At 36.2% G+C, this 14355-nt stretch overlaps 1 protein-coding gene across 6 annotated transcripts in view; it reads right to left on the reverse strand.

The window, feature by feature from the left end:
• Window positions 1-5447, reverse strand: part of SCN3A (sodium voltage-gated channel alpha subunit 3) — a 104767-nt gene extending 99320 nt beyond the window's left edge. For all 6 annotated transcript variants that reach the window (XM_038584693.1, XM_038584692.1, XM_038584695.1 and 3 more), the window contains exon 1: window positions 5205-5447. The gene's annotated coding sequence lies outside the window, so the exon portion shown is untranslated. The remainder of the gene's footprint in view (window positions 1-5204) is intronic.
• Between the last annotated feature and the right edge of the window lie 8908 nt (window positions 5448-14355).

The following is a 14355-nucleotide window of genomic DNA, read 5'->3' on the forward strand; positions in this document are numbered from 1 at the left end:
CTAACAAACAGATGACTGATTCTCAACTAGAGACTTAAGCCGTTAAAATGTGTCCTGTTAAACCCTATGCAAGAATATTTTGGGTTCTAGATCAGAAGTACAATGTCACTTAGCAGTAATAACTGGGATTTAGTGACTTATTGCAGGCCAAGCTCTTGGGAAAGGAAAAGAACACGATGTTCTGTACAGCCCAAGTAAGAATATCCTGAATATTAGGAGATTAAAATTCCCCAAAGTGAGCTTCTTGGCAGAAAATGGCCAAAGTTATTTAAAGAGTGACTTCCCATCTTTGAATTCACCCATTGAATAAAACAATATTCAACCACCATTTAATAATTTAAGACCATCATTTCTTTCACTTTGCTCCAGCACAGAGTTTAATCACATGAAGGGCTCCCTATATGCAGTTTCCAAAAGGATGAAAACCTAATTCAGTTATTACAGAAATAACTCCAGACTTTTAAAAGGTTTCTCTGAACTGAAACAACTCCTGAGAATTTCCTTATCCAGACCACCACCTAGGATATGTTTATATGCACTGTATTTGTAATATATATATATATATATATATATATATTTAATATTGTAAACCTGCTTATAAGTTACTTTGCAGCTGTTATCTACTCATATATCTTGGGAAGAAACATCTCTAAAATTCTCTCTATAAGGTCCTTTATCATTTCAAATTCTGAAGAAAAGAAGTAGAGTATAAAAAAAATCAATCAATAAATAAGGCACATTAAAACTTGTGGTATCCAGTAGGCATTCATATAAATTTTAAAGAATTCTTTACTGTGGCTAATTATGTGTCTGGGTGTAGATTCAAATTTTAGGTACCCAAAGAGTTGATACTTGGCAGGCAGTTCATATAACAAAGCATATCTTTGCATAATAGGAGAACTAGATTTTCTTTATTACCATATTATCAAGTAAAAGAAAATAAACACTATTCTGCTCTGAAATAGGTATCCACACTTACTATGTCCCATTAAAATGTATCTGAAGTATATATTGATTTTACCCCAGCGTGAAAAATGTCAACAGGTAAAACTGAATTAAAAAGTAGCTTCCTAATCAAAGATAAATGTGTGACCTTATAACACAAGTAACAATACAATTGGCTTTTGCCCTTCTCAAATTTTATAACTACGTCAAACAACAATCTGCTTCACAAAGTAATAGTTCAGATACCAGATTCTATATTGAATTGCCATTAAAATTGTTTCTGGGGTAAAATTCAAGTGGAAGCAAAGATAATTTAGAATTGAAATTAATCAAAATTTTAAAATAGATCCTAAAAGTGAAGAAGTGAACTGTTAATATCTTAAATTATATTTCAGGGGCAGGCAGGTAATTAATCTTCATAGCTTTGGAAAATTTGTAAAACAATCATCAGTATTAAGGTAGAACGAATAATATATTTTTAGATGACAAACAAAACACTAATTCCCAATTTTCAGTGAGTTCACAATGTTCCTATACATGAATGATAACGAGAAAAAGTAATCTGTACAGCCACTCATGCAAGGAAATTCACTATCTAGTCACATGTTCATTCTTTAGTGGGGGAAAAAAGGGCATTTGTCTTCATATTCTTATATTTATGAGTGCTTTCAGTTAATTTCAACCCTAAAAATAAGGAATCACAAAAGCCGGAGTTACCTAGAATCAAGGAAGATGGACTAACCAACAAGTTTCAGGCAGCGTACGATGTAATTGAGAGATCTTGCCCTCATATCTTTAAGCCTCCCAAACTCTCAGCCTTCTCACATCTGTCTGGTCCTGAGCCCATTAAGTCATCTTGGCTGCCATGAAGATGAAAATGACAGTGCAGGCACTTGAGTCAGTGTAAAGAGGCCCAGGGTGGTTGAAGGGCAGGATTAGGAGGCCTGGGATGCTGAATGGCCATCCCAGCTGTAGCTCCCAAAGATCCCAGTAGCATAGAGCTGTCAAGAGCACAAAACTGCATATAAAGAAAACCTTTGGAGGGAAGGAGGGATTTTACAGTCTGTCCACAATTTCATCAAGCACAATTTGCCTTTCCACTTTTTAGGATCATTAATAGGATTTAAGCAGTAGAGAGTTTGTGAGCTGATCATATAGCCAACACATGCGGTCATTTCTGGGATTTAGGCTCTGTACTTTGATGGCCATAGTAGAAATTTGGGGATATTTAAATGATCTTGGTGAAACCTATATTTTCTTTGTGAATCTTCACAGATGTCTTTCGTCTGTTAAGTATCTGTTAAGGCACAAGTGAAATGAAGCCCTTTGTCCCTAATTGTTAAAAAGAAGAAAGCCTTTGAAGTAGAGCCCATGATAATACATCCTTGGGCAAAAGAATGGTCTTTTGGAAGGTATTATAAGAGTTCTTTAAACTCCCAGGAAATGCCAAGGATATTAGCACTAATCAATATTGTTATAGGGAGCACTGTTGTTGTTGTTTCAGCAAGTGCCCTCTTTCAAGACAAGAATGAACATTCCCAACTACAGAACTTCTTGGCAGTTTCATTCTGTCCTTCCTGTTGTGGTGGAAGATATTATATCACTATCACTAATTATGGGGGATAGAGGAAGAGGGGAGGGAGAGCATTCAGTCATGTCCCAGGATGTATAAAAAACACTGAAGAAACATTATTTACACAATTATGCAACATAGGTGTTATCATTCCTATTTTATACATGATGTAATAGGGTCTTAAAAGTTTAAATACTTTGTCATTTAATAGTAGAGCTAGGATTCAGTCTGCCAACCCTACTCTTCTCCATTTCTCCATATTGCTTCCTTGTTTCCACCACAGAAGGAACTGGCCGAGGATCGTTAAAACATCTTTTTCTGCTTTCAGGTTTAGTACACCATTAGTAGTTAATATACAACTCAGTGAGAGTTAAAGATGTATCATATTACAGTTAAGCTAAGAAATCAGTTGGTGAAAATCCAGATAAATTAGAATCATGAAAGTTGAAAAATGAAGTGTCCTTATATGTTTTTGATTCTAATAACCATACTGGCAAGGAAAATGTACTTCAGGAAAAATACATAGTGTCTTTTCTGAGGTGATCAGGATCATTAGTAGCAGAACTTGAATCAGAAACTAAGACTTCCAGCTCACTGCTCAGTCTCTCTCTACTACACTATTAAAATACAGTATATTTTTTAAAAGATTTTATTTATTTATTTGACAGAGAGAACAAGCACAAGCAGGGAAAGAGGGAGAAGCAGGCTCTCTGCTAAGCAGGGAGCCCAACCTGGGGCCTCCTGCCAAAAGCAGACCCATAACCGACTGAGCCACCCCCATTAGATTACAGTACTATTTGGGGCGCCTGGGTGGCTCAGACAGTTAGGCATCAAGTCATGATCTCAGGGTCTTGAGACTGAACCCCATATTGGGCTTTGTGCTCAGAGCAGAGTCTGCTTGAGATTCTCTTTCCTTTTCCTTCTGCCCCTCCCACTTGTGTTCTCTCTCTCTCTAAAATAAACAAATAAATCTTTTAAAAAATTACAGTTTTTCTTGACCTTACAAATGAAGTGACTATTAGATTTTTCTTAAGAGTAAGATACTCAAACTTATTTGACATATCATTTAATCAAAGTAGGTTTGATTTCCAAAAACTTTCAAAGAGCAAGTTTTGTGAAGAACTCTATGTACATATGCTCTTCACATCGTGACTACATATATAAACAAATAACAGATTATTGCAACTATACTGAAAAAAAATGTTGATATTGAGGGCTGAAATATAAGCACCCATTCATAAATGTAAAACAGTTCACTCAAGATCAGCTCTTGTGTTTACATAGAACAAAGTTACTCAAATTCACTCCCCTGTAGAGAAGCACAGTGTATGCAATACACTGAAGCCAATTAACATCCATTTCTGAGAACCCTTATCAAAGAAACAGTTTTCTTCATATCCTATGGTAGGAGTTCTTCTGAAATACATGAGACTCAGGGCTTTTCTCTGAGGCAACCACTATTTTATTTTTTTTTAGGGGGAGTGTTATTGCTACTCAGTGTAAAATAGTGAGAAATCAATACTTTGCCATATCATTAGAAATTACAATTGCTTTTAAATACTCAAGTTCTATTTTTAGGTCATTTTGACCAGTACTGACTGGAAACCCAGGTTAAAATCAGAGGTCTTTATTTCACATAGGGCACACACTGCTTGGAGTGGTTGTGTTGAAATTTTTCCATGCAAATTCCTACAAGCACTGATGCCTTTATCTTTGTCCTCATATGCTACATTACACCACCTGTTGTATTTTTAAAAATCCTACTTTATGATATTTGAAACCCTTCTTTCAATTAATACTTACAGATTTTCTGCCAATAATTTCTTATTCTAAGTATATGATTGCTAACTGAATACAGCATTTGTGGCTATCAAATATTTTAAAGAAAATTACAGAAAATATATATTATAGATAAGTGTTTTTTGGCTCAAGTGGCTCCCCCTGGTAATTAGTAATAATAACAGTTATTAAATCTACACAGAAAAAATAAACAGAAATATATCAAGCTTATGAGATAATTCATCAAGAAAATATATTTTAAGTCAATAAATTTAAAAATATTTTAATATAAAAATGAACATATTAAAATATAAAAGAAATAACACATTATGGAACATATAGGGATCATTTTATTGTTAAAAGGTTAAATCTCTTTTTATTGGTTAGTATTGGTTATCTTCTTCCCTCCTTGAACATAGATTATTACACCTCTATATTGTTATCATTCCCTATACACATGGCCCCTCTAAAGCTGTTAAATAAAAGACTAAAGCACAAGAATGGTAGTTCCAAATTCACCATACATTTATGTTAAAAAAATTTCTGGGCACACTGGACATTTAAATAGATGATATACAGCCACAAAATCCATTAAGTTAGCTTTGTGCAATAAAAAATATTTTCTTTGAATACAATGAATCATAACCATCTACATGTCTCAAAAACATGAGATCACTAATGCCTAGTCTCAACCATAAGTCACCATTTCTAGACAGAGGCTCTGTTTCCTTTGAGAGATAAAAGAATAGTAAGCAGTTTACACATCAAATGATGACTTTGGTTCCTGTAATCTACATTAAAACAGCATTAGGTTAAAAATAGCAGCATGAAGATGATTTTAAAATAAGAAAAATGATCTAGTGGCTAGATTCTATGGTGCAGATAATTAAATGTTTTGCCAGCTTACCTGATAAAACAGAGCTTTACAGATCACAGCGTAACAAAGCCCCGCATCCAAGATGGTTAGAGTATAAGGTGGCTTCCTCTGCAGTTGTTCAGATTTTTGGCCACAGAGATTTACAAATTAATTAGAATAGGTTTTCCTTTGCTTTCTCTGTGGACAAGAAAACAAAGAGACCTTTCCAGAATCCTCTCTGCTTATGCCTCCGCTTCCTGTTCTGAGATTCACTCTATGGTACCCAACATATATCAGAAAACAGCTTTGGGGGGGTGGGGGGGAAGGCTGACAGCACTCAACATGGTACCGCCATCTACTGGCAGACATGCAAATTGAACGAAAGGAAAAACATGCTCATTATTCTTTATCCTAAGGTACAATGTAATATCTCCTTGCATATAAGTATGTACAAAAGAGACCCTTTCCTACTCACTTATTTGCACCTCACCTATTTTTCTAAATTTCATAAATTTACAAAGTTTATCAACATATAACCTACCACAATTAACATAAAACCTACAAATATTTTGAAAATTCGGTTTTTAGATTATTTATATCCTACATGCAGAGTTTTGCAAAAATGTCTCTTGTAGTCTGTGCTGGTCTTCTGAAATTTTTTTCTTCTCATGGGATGGATTATTTTCCAAGTGAGTTATTTAACTCCTTAAAGAACAGTGTAATACACTTTCCTGATAGTCTTTTGTGTTGCTTTTGGTAAAACATTTGCAAGAAACAATATCTGAATATGGAAAACTAGTCTAAACTTTAGTGAGGTTTAGCTAATTTAGATCTGTGGATTACTTTGGTGTATATATATATATATATATATATATATATATATATATGACAAAAGGAACAGTTAAATTAATCTCACATGAGATAATTCAAACCAGTGGTTATGTATTATTATCTCTATATCTTTAAAATACTTGAGAAAACATTGTTTATAAGAACATTGAAGCAGGCAATATATAAGCAAAATTAAAATGACTTTTACCAGTTTATTAAAAGAGATTTCTCAGCTAATCAAATTGCTATTCATTTTATTAGACTTTTTATATTTACTCTAGCACAACTATAATTTTGTTAGTTTATCATTAATTAACTAATATATATTCATATTGATGGACCACCTTAATATTTGCTAAGTGCTATATTGGCTTTGAAAAGACAAAGAGAAAAACATACAGTACCTCCCATCAAGGAGTTTATATATAATGAGGAGAGACAAATATATCAGGTACCATATTTTCAAGCTATGTGCTCAAGGAGTGTTATTTACTTAGTTTTTAATTCTAGCCCCCATTTTGCCTAATGGCAGAAAATGAATCTAGTCAGTTAGGGGTAGACTGAGTCACTTGAGGCTTTTCCCAATGATTTCAAGTTTAGATGAAGCCAATGTACAGTTTTTCTCTTCCATCTTCTCATACAGGGATTGATTTAAGTCCAGGAATGCTTACATATGTGGAGAAAGCAGAGTATGGTTGGTTCCCAGGCTCCTGTCTTTCTACGTGGGCATCCAATGAGCAGTAGAATCCTGTACGATCCTTAGACACCAAAATCCCTCCACACGGACATCTACCAATGTGTCCGCATTCCTCTTTGGTCCCAGAAACACCATCCTCTAGTTTTTATGGCAGCATCCTCTCAACTCAGTTACCTCAGGTTTGTCAGCTCTTCCTCTCAGGTAACTTTTGTTCCTGTCCTTGGGGAAGGAAAGAAGAAACACAATTAGCAGCTTTCGAGGGTCACTCTGGGCTATAATTGGCTGATGAAATTCCCACATCCAAGGCACTTCACAGCAAGATCTATGTTCTGCTGTTTCCGTCTCATAGACCATAGCTTCTCTGTGGGTTTCAGACAAGTGAGGCACAATCTCTGCTACATTGGACCATTCCAACTTCTCATCTGTCTACTCTACCTTTCTAGCTAATCCTGGGCGAGCAAGCTACATGGGGGTCCTATCAAAGACCCCCTTAGGTTGGGCCTCCTGCTTCTTCCCAGACTTCCTTTCCAGCTCCCAAAAGTTTTGCTTGGACCTCTCATCCTTCTGTACCAGTAGTAAACTTGATCCACAAGTTTTCCTCCCAAATCTTTCTATCTTATACCTACTATATTAGTTTTATAGGGCTACTGTAACAAAATACCACACAGAGTGGCTCACACTTACAGAAATTTATTGTCTCACAATTCTGGAGGTTGGAAGTCCTAAATCAAGGTGTCAGCAGAGCCATGCTCTTTCTGAAACCTGTAGAGGAAGGATACTTCCTTATCTCTTCCAGCTTCTGGTAGCTCAGACATTCTTGGGCTTGTGGCAGCCTAACTACTGTCCCTGTTTCCATCTTTCCATGCTGTTTTCCCTGCATCTCTTGGATGCCTTTCCTCTGTGCACTTCTGTCTCTGTGTCCAAATTTCCTCTTTTTATAAGGACACCAGTCATTTTGAATTAGAGTCCACCCTAGTGATTTTATGTTAACTTGATTATTTCTGTAAAATCCTATTTCCAAGTAAGGGTATTTTCTGAGGCACTGGGGATTAGGACTCCAGTATACCCCTTTTTTGGAGGAGGGTAGACACAATTCAACTTATAACACTTAAGACTGAAACCTTTTAAAATGCAAGAATCTGATGATTCTTTTATCTGTTTCCCATGACAATTCCATTTAGGAAATAATAGCTTTGGTATATGGCCAGAATTTGGTAGGAGTGGATGGGGGAAGATCTTCAGGTAATAGTGAAGAAACTCCTGAATAATAACAACAATAACAAAACCCAACATTTATTCAGTATTATGTGTCAGATGCTCTTCTAAGCACTTTGAGTATATTCACTTAACCCTCACCAATAAGAAGAATTATACACATTTTACAGATTAAACAAATATAGAGGGAGTAAAATCACATTGATTAGTACTTCATATATCATCACACAGATGACACCAGTATGCACCAAGACTTGGAGAAGCATAGAGGAAATGAGCTTTTATTAATTTAGACCACTGCTAACTCACACAATTAATGAAAATTCATGGCATTTTACTATTGTATTACATAAGTTTTCTGTCATGAAATATTTGTATTTTCTGGGGACTTTTACCTTTTTTCTCTAGTCACAGCCAAATTATCCTTGCTCACCACTACTTTACTAAATGTTCATTAACTGTGCCAATCTCTAGCACCCCATACTGATTTCTCTACCAATAATAATACTTAGAAGTATATTAATTCTGATGCCCAATTTGGGGCATATACTCAAAAGAACATATCCATATACTCAGAAGGTTTTCCTGATAGTGTTTTCTGGGCAACTGATTTTTGAAGGGGTGTATGTATGTGTGTGTGTGTGTGTGTGTGTGTGTGTGTGTGTTTTCTAAGGACAATAAGATGGAATTATCACAGGGAGGATAATGTTTTTGAGGAAAAACAGTGGAGTTCTATAACAAATAGAACTATAAAAATTTAATAGAATTATTGTAAATCTAATAGAATCATATAACTCTAATAAACATTAATATAAATTAAAAATACAAATAATGTCTAGTTTAATAGAATTCACAGATAATATTAGTTCCATTTACATATTCATTGTTAATATTTTTAATTGCTTCACTAAATCTGCCAATGAGTAACAATTATTATTCCAATGTCCAAACCTAATTTGGAATTCCCTTTAAAGTTTTTCTAGATAGCTCCCTCTCATTTCCATCCTTACCTTAAATTTGGAATGGCAGTCCCCTAGGTCTAGTCCAAATGCAAAAACAGTAGAAATGTAAACATAAAGAATCAAGACAATGTATGGGACTAAAGTAAATAAATAGATACTATAACTAATATCCCGAAGAAATAAAAGTATATTGTATTTGTGAAGTGGGGATGGGAAATCTTGGGGGGAATAATAAAATAAAATAAGAAATGCTCATAAGTTATATATGCCATATGTAAAGAAGAGGAAAAATCAGTAGTTAGAAAGTAAAAATTAAAGACATCTTTTAGAAAGTTAGACTAAACACAAGGATATGAAAATATAGTAAGAAAAAAAGAGTATCAGTCTCCAAAGTAAAAAAAAAAAAAAAAGAAAAAAAGAAAAGAAAAAAGAAAAAAGAAAGTAGAAATATTACAAGAAAAATTTTCAGAACTGAAAAGACTCACCAAGTATTCACTTGTTGTAAAGAAACACACCTTGAGATGCATTATAAAATTGCAAACAGTGGGATGCCTGGGTGGCTCGGCATATTAAGCATCTGCCTTTGGCTCTGGGTCCTGGGATCAAGCCCTGTATTGAGCCCCACATCAGGCTTTCTGCTCAGCAGGCATCCTGCTTCTCTCTTTACTTCTGCAGCTCCCCCTGCTTGTGCTCTCTCTCTCTCTCTCTCTCAATTAAATAAATCTTTAAAAAAAATTCAGGACATAAAAGATAAGAAACAAACAAGGATCAACTCACCATCAGCAACAATAACTGATACTAGCAACAATAAGTGATAGTAGGAAACAAAGAAGGAAATATGTCAAAAAGTGTAGAGAATATTATAGTTTTGTTCCCAGCCAAGCTGGAAAATCAAATCTTGTATGAGAACCAAATAAAGATATTTCGGATCATCTAACCACTACAATTTTAGCTTCTCTATATCCTTTTTTTAAAAAAGTTTTTATTTATTTATTCATGAGAGACAGAGACAGAGAGGCAGAGACATAGGCAGAGGGAGAAGCAGGCTCCCTGTGGGGAGCCCTGATGTGGACTCAAATCTTGGACCTTGGGATCATGCCCCAAGCCAAAGGCAGATGTTCAACCACTGAGCCACCCAGGCGTCCCTTCTCTATATCCTTTTTTAAAAAAGTCACTTGAGGGATCCCTGGGTGGCGCAGCGGTTTGGCGCTTGCCTTTGGCCCAGGGCGCGATCCTGGAGACCCGGGATCGAATCCCATGTCGGGCTCCCGGTGCGTGGAGCCTGTTTCTCCCTCTGCCTATGTCTCTGCCTCTCTCTCTCTCTGTGTGACTATCATGAATAAATAAAAATTAAAAAAAAATCTTTAAAAAAGTCATTTGAGGGCAGCCCCAGTGGCGCAGCAGTTTAGTGCCGCCTGCAGCCCAGCGCATGATCCTGGAGATCCTGGATGGAGTCCCACGTCAGGCTCTGAGTGGAGCCTGCTTCTCCCTCTGCCTGTGTCTCGGCCTTTCATTCTCTCTCTGTGTCTTTATGAGTAAATAAATAAAATCTTAAAAAAAAAAAAAGTCAAATAAATAAAATCTAAAAAAAAAAAAAAAGTCATTTGAGCATATACTCCAGCCATCCCATCCCACTCTCCACCCCTCCCTCTGGAAAAAAAAGGAAAGGAAATGGAAGGAAGGAAAGAAGGAAAGAAAATCGAGGAAGACAAAGGCATGACATCCAGAAGACATTCAAATTCATTTGTGAATCTTTCTAGTGAGGAATAACATCCTATCCCAGAATTGAATTTTTGTGGAGGCTGAAAATACAATCAGTCCACATTATAAGATGGAAACAAAGGATATTCACAAAGGAAATCTGATACATGTATCAAACATAAATGGGATGATTAATTCCTTTTTGTTGCCTATTGATGTGATGGATTGCATTAATTCATTTTTAGTTTTTGTTTTGTTTTGTTTTTTAACAATTTATTTATTTGAGAGAGAGAGCAGGACAGGAAGAGGGAGAGGGAGAGAAACTCAAGCTTACTCCGTACTGAGATCATGACCGAGCCAAACCAAGAGTCAGATGCCTAACCACCCAGGCACCCTGCATTAATTCATTTTTGAATTTTGAACTGATCTAGGCCCCATTTTAATAACTAGTTTAAACAAGACAAGAAAAGTGATAAATATTGTGTCAGTATACCTTATAAAAAGAAAAATAAATGTCAGTAAAGAGATCTTTACTCTTTTTTTGTTGTTGTTAAAGAAGTTCATTTTATGTGGGTGGAATTCATCATTTTAAATACAAAGGAGAAAAAGAAGTGCCCAGAAGGATGATATGATTTAATATGATCCTAGCTTGATTGTGGTTTTTATGCTTTCCTTCTGCAGATGGAATGTCAGATGATTTTCAGATCTTACTGGTTACAAGTATCTGGCCTCTGGAACGTTAGTGGTATTTGGCAACACTTTTTAAACATATCCTGCATAAATCATAGAAATTCACAATAGAATAGAGCTAATAACCTTTGATTAGGACTTTTAAATTGGTCTCTTTCTTCCTTTATCCTATGGTTCCTCAGGATCTTCAAAAACTTTGTGGATAGAGCTCTAACTCTGGTGGCTCTGTGTCAATTTCATAAGCTTTCATAGCCAAATAATGCTTTTTCATAACATCAAAAACTTTATGATAAAATTCCCAGACCACATTTTCCTGTTTCCTAGACTGTGAATTCCAAAACAATGTTTAAAGGAATTATCCTGTTGGACCAGTGGGGTACCATTATTTGACTACCAAAGTGGATAAGATTTTAAAGGGCTAATTCTTCTAAGTATTGGTGAAGATCTGAAGCTACAGAAACTCATATACTGCTCATAGGAATGTGAATTAGTACAATCACTTTGAAAAACAGTTTGGTATTATCAGCTAAAGCTGAATCTAAATGTAGCCTGTGAGCCAATGACTTTTACTCTTTTACTCTTAGGAATATACTTGACAATAATGCGTGCATGTATATAAGAATGTACAGTACAAGAGTACAGCATTATTAAGAACGTTCAAGGGAGTAAGAATCCATACATTCACCAACAGGAGAATAAATAAAAGAATTATGATATATTCTTTTTTTTGTATATTTTTACTGGAGTTCAATTGCCAACATATAGCATAACACCCAGTGCTCTTCCCGTCAAGTGCCCTCCTCAGTGCCCAGTCACCCCCATCCCCTGCCCACCTCCCTTCCCCTTATCCCTTGTTCATTTCCCAGAATTAGGAGCCTCTCATGTTCTGTCTCCCTCACTGATATTTCCCACTCATTTTCTCTCCTTTCCCCTTTATTCCCTTTCACTATTTTTATATTCCCCACATGAATGAGAACATATAATGTTTGTCCTTCTCCAATTGACTTACTTCACTCAGCTTAATACCCTCCAGTTCCATCCACGTTGAAGCAAATGGTGGGTATTTGTCATTTCTGATGGCTGAGTAATAATCCATTGTATATACAGACCACATCTTCTTTATCCATTCATCTTTCGATGGACACCGAGGCTCCTTCCACAGTTTGGCCACTGTGGACATTGCTTCTGTGAACATTGGGGTGCAGGTGTCCCAGCATTTCACTGCATCTGTATCTTTGGGGTAAATCCCCAGCAGTGCAATTACTGGGTCATAGGGCAGGTCTATTTTTAACTCTTTGAGGAACATCCACACAGTTTTCCAAGTGGCTGCACCAGTTCACATTCCCACCTACAGTGTAAGAGGGTTCCCTTTCTCCACATCCTCTCCAACAGTTGTTGTTTCCTGTCTTGTTAATTTTCCCCTTTCTCACTGGTGTGAGGTGGGATCTCATTGTGGTTTTGATTTGTATTTCCCTGATGGCAAGTGATGCAGAGCATTTTCTCATGTGCTTGTTGGCCATGTCTATGTCTTCCTCTGTGAGATTTCTGTTCATGTCTTTTGCCCATTTCATGATTGGATTGTGTGTTTCTTTGTTGTTGAACTTAATAAATTCTTTATAGATCTTGGATACTAGCCCTTTATCTGATATGTCATTTGCAAATGTCTTCTCCAATTCTGTAGGTTGTCTTTTAGTTTTGTTGACTGTTTCTTTTGCTGTGCAGAAGCTTCTTGATGAAGTCCCAATAATTCATTTTTACTTTTGTTTCCCTTGCCTTCATAGATGTATCTTGCAAGAAGTGGCTGTGGCCAAGTTCAAAAAGGGTGTTGCCTGTGTTCTCCTCTAGGATTTTGATGAAATCTTGTCTCAAATTTAGATCTTTCATCCATTTTGAGTTTATCTTTGTGTGTGGTGTAAGAGAATAGTCTAATTTCATTCTTCTTCACGTGGCTGTCCAATTTTCCCAGCATCATTTATTGAAGAGACTGTCCTTTTTCCAGTGGATAGTCTTTTCTGCTTTGTCGAATATTAGTTGACCATAGAGTTGAAGGCTCATTTCTGGGTTCTTTATTCTGTTCCATTGATCTCTGTGTCTGTTTTTGTGCAGTACCACACTGTCTTGATGACCACAGCTTTGTAGTGCAACCTGAAATCTGGCATTGTGATGCTGCCAGGTATGGTTTTCTTTTTCAATATTCCCCTAACTATTCGGGGTCTTTTCTGATTCCACACAAATCTTAAGATGATTTGTTCCAACTCTCTGAAGAAAGTTCATGGTATTTTGATAGCGATAGCAATAAATGTGTAAATTGCCCTGGGTAGCATTGACATTTTCACAATATTAATTCTTCCATCCATAAGCATGGAATATTTTTCCATCTCTTTGTGTCTTCCTCAATTTCTTTCAGAAGAGTTGTGTAGTTTTTAGGGTATAGATCCTTTACCTCTTTGGTTAGGTTTATTCCTAGGTATCTTATGCTTTTGAGTGCAATTGTAAATGGGATTGACTTCTTCATTTCTCTTTCTTCAGTCTCATTGTTAGTGGATGGGAATGCCACTGATTTCTGGGCATTGATTTTGTATCCTGTCACATTGCTGAATTGCTGTAGGAGTTCTAGCAATCTTGGGGTGGAGTCCTTTGGATTTTCTATGTAGAGTATACATGTCATCTGCAAAGAGGGAGAGTTTGGCTTCTTCTTTGCCAATTTAAATACCTTTTATTGCTGAGGCTAGGACTTCTAGTGCTACGTTGAATAGTAGTGGTGAGAGTGGACATCCCTGTCTTGTTCCTGATCTTAGGGGAAAGGCTCCCAGTGTTTCCCCATTGAGAATGATATTTGCTGTGGGCTTTTTGTAGTTGGCTTTTAAGATGCTGAGGAATGTTCCCTTTATCCCTATACTCTGAAGAGTTTTGATCAGGAATGGATGCTGTATTTTGTCAAATGCTTTCTCTGCATCTATTGAGAGGATCATATCATTCTTGTTTTTTCTCTTGTTGATATGATCTATCATGTTGATTCCTTTACGAGTGTTGAACCAGCCTTGCATCCCGGGGATAAATCCTACTTGGTCATGGTGAATAATCTTCTTAATGTCCTATTGAACCC

The sequence above is a fragment of the Canis lupus genome, chromosome 36, assembly GCF_011100685.1.
Source record: "Canis lupus familiaris isolate Mischka breed German Shepherd chromosome 36, alternate assembly UU_Cfam_GSD_1.0, whole genome shotgun sequence".
NCBI lineage: Eukaryota > Metazoa > Chordata > Mammalia > Carnivora > Canidae > Canis > Canis lupus.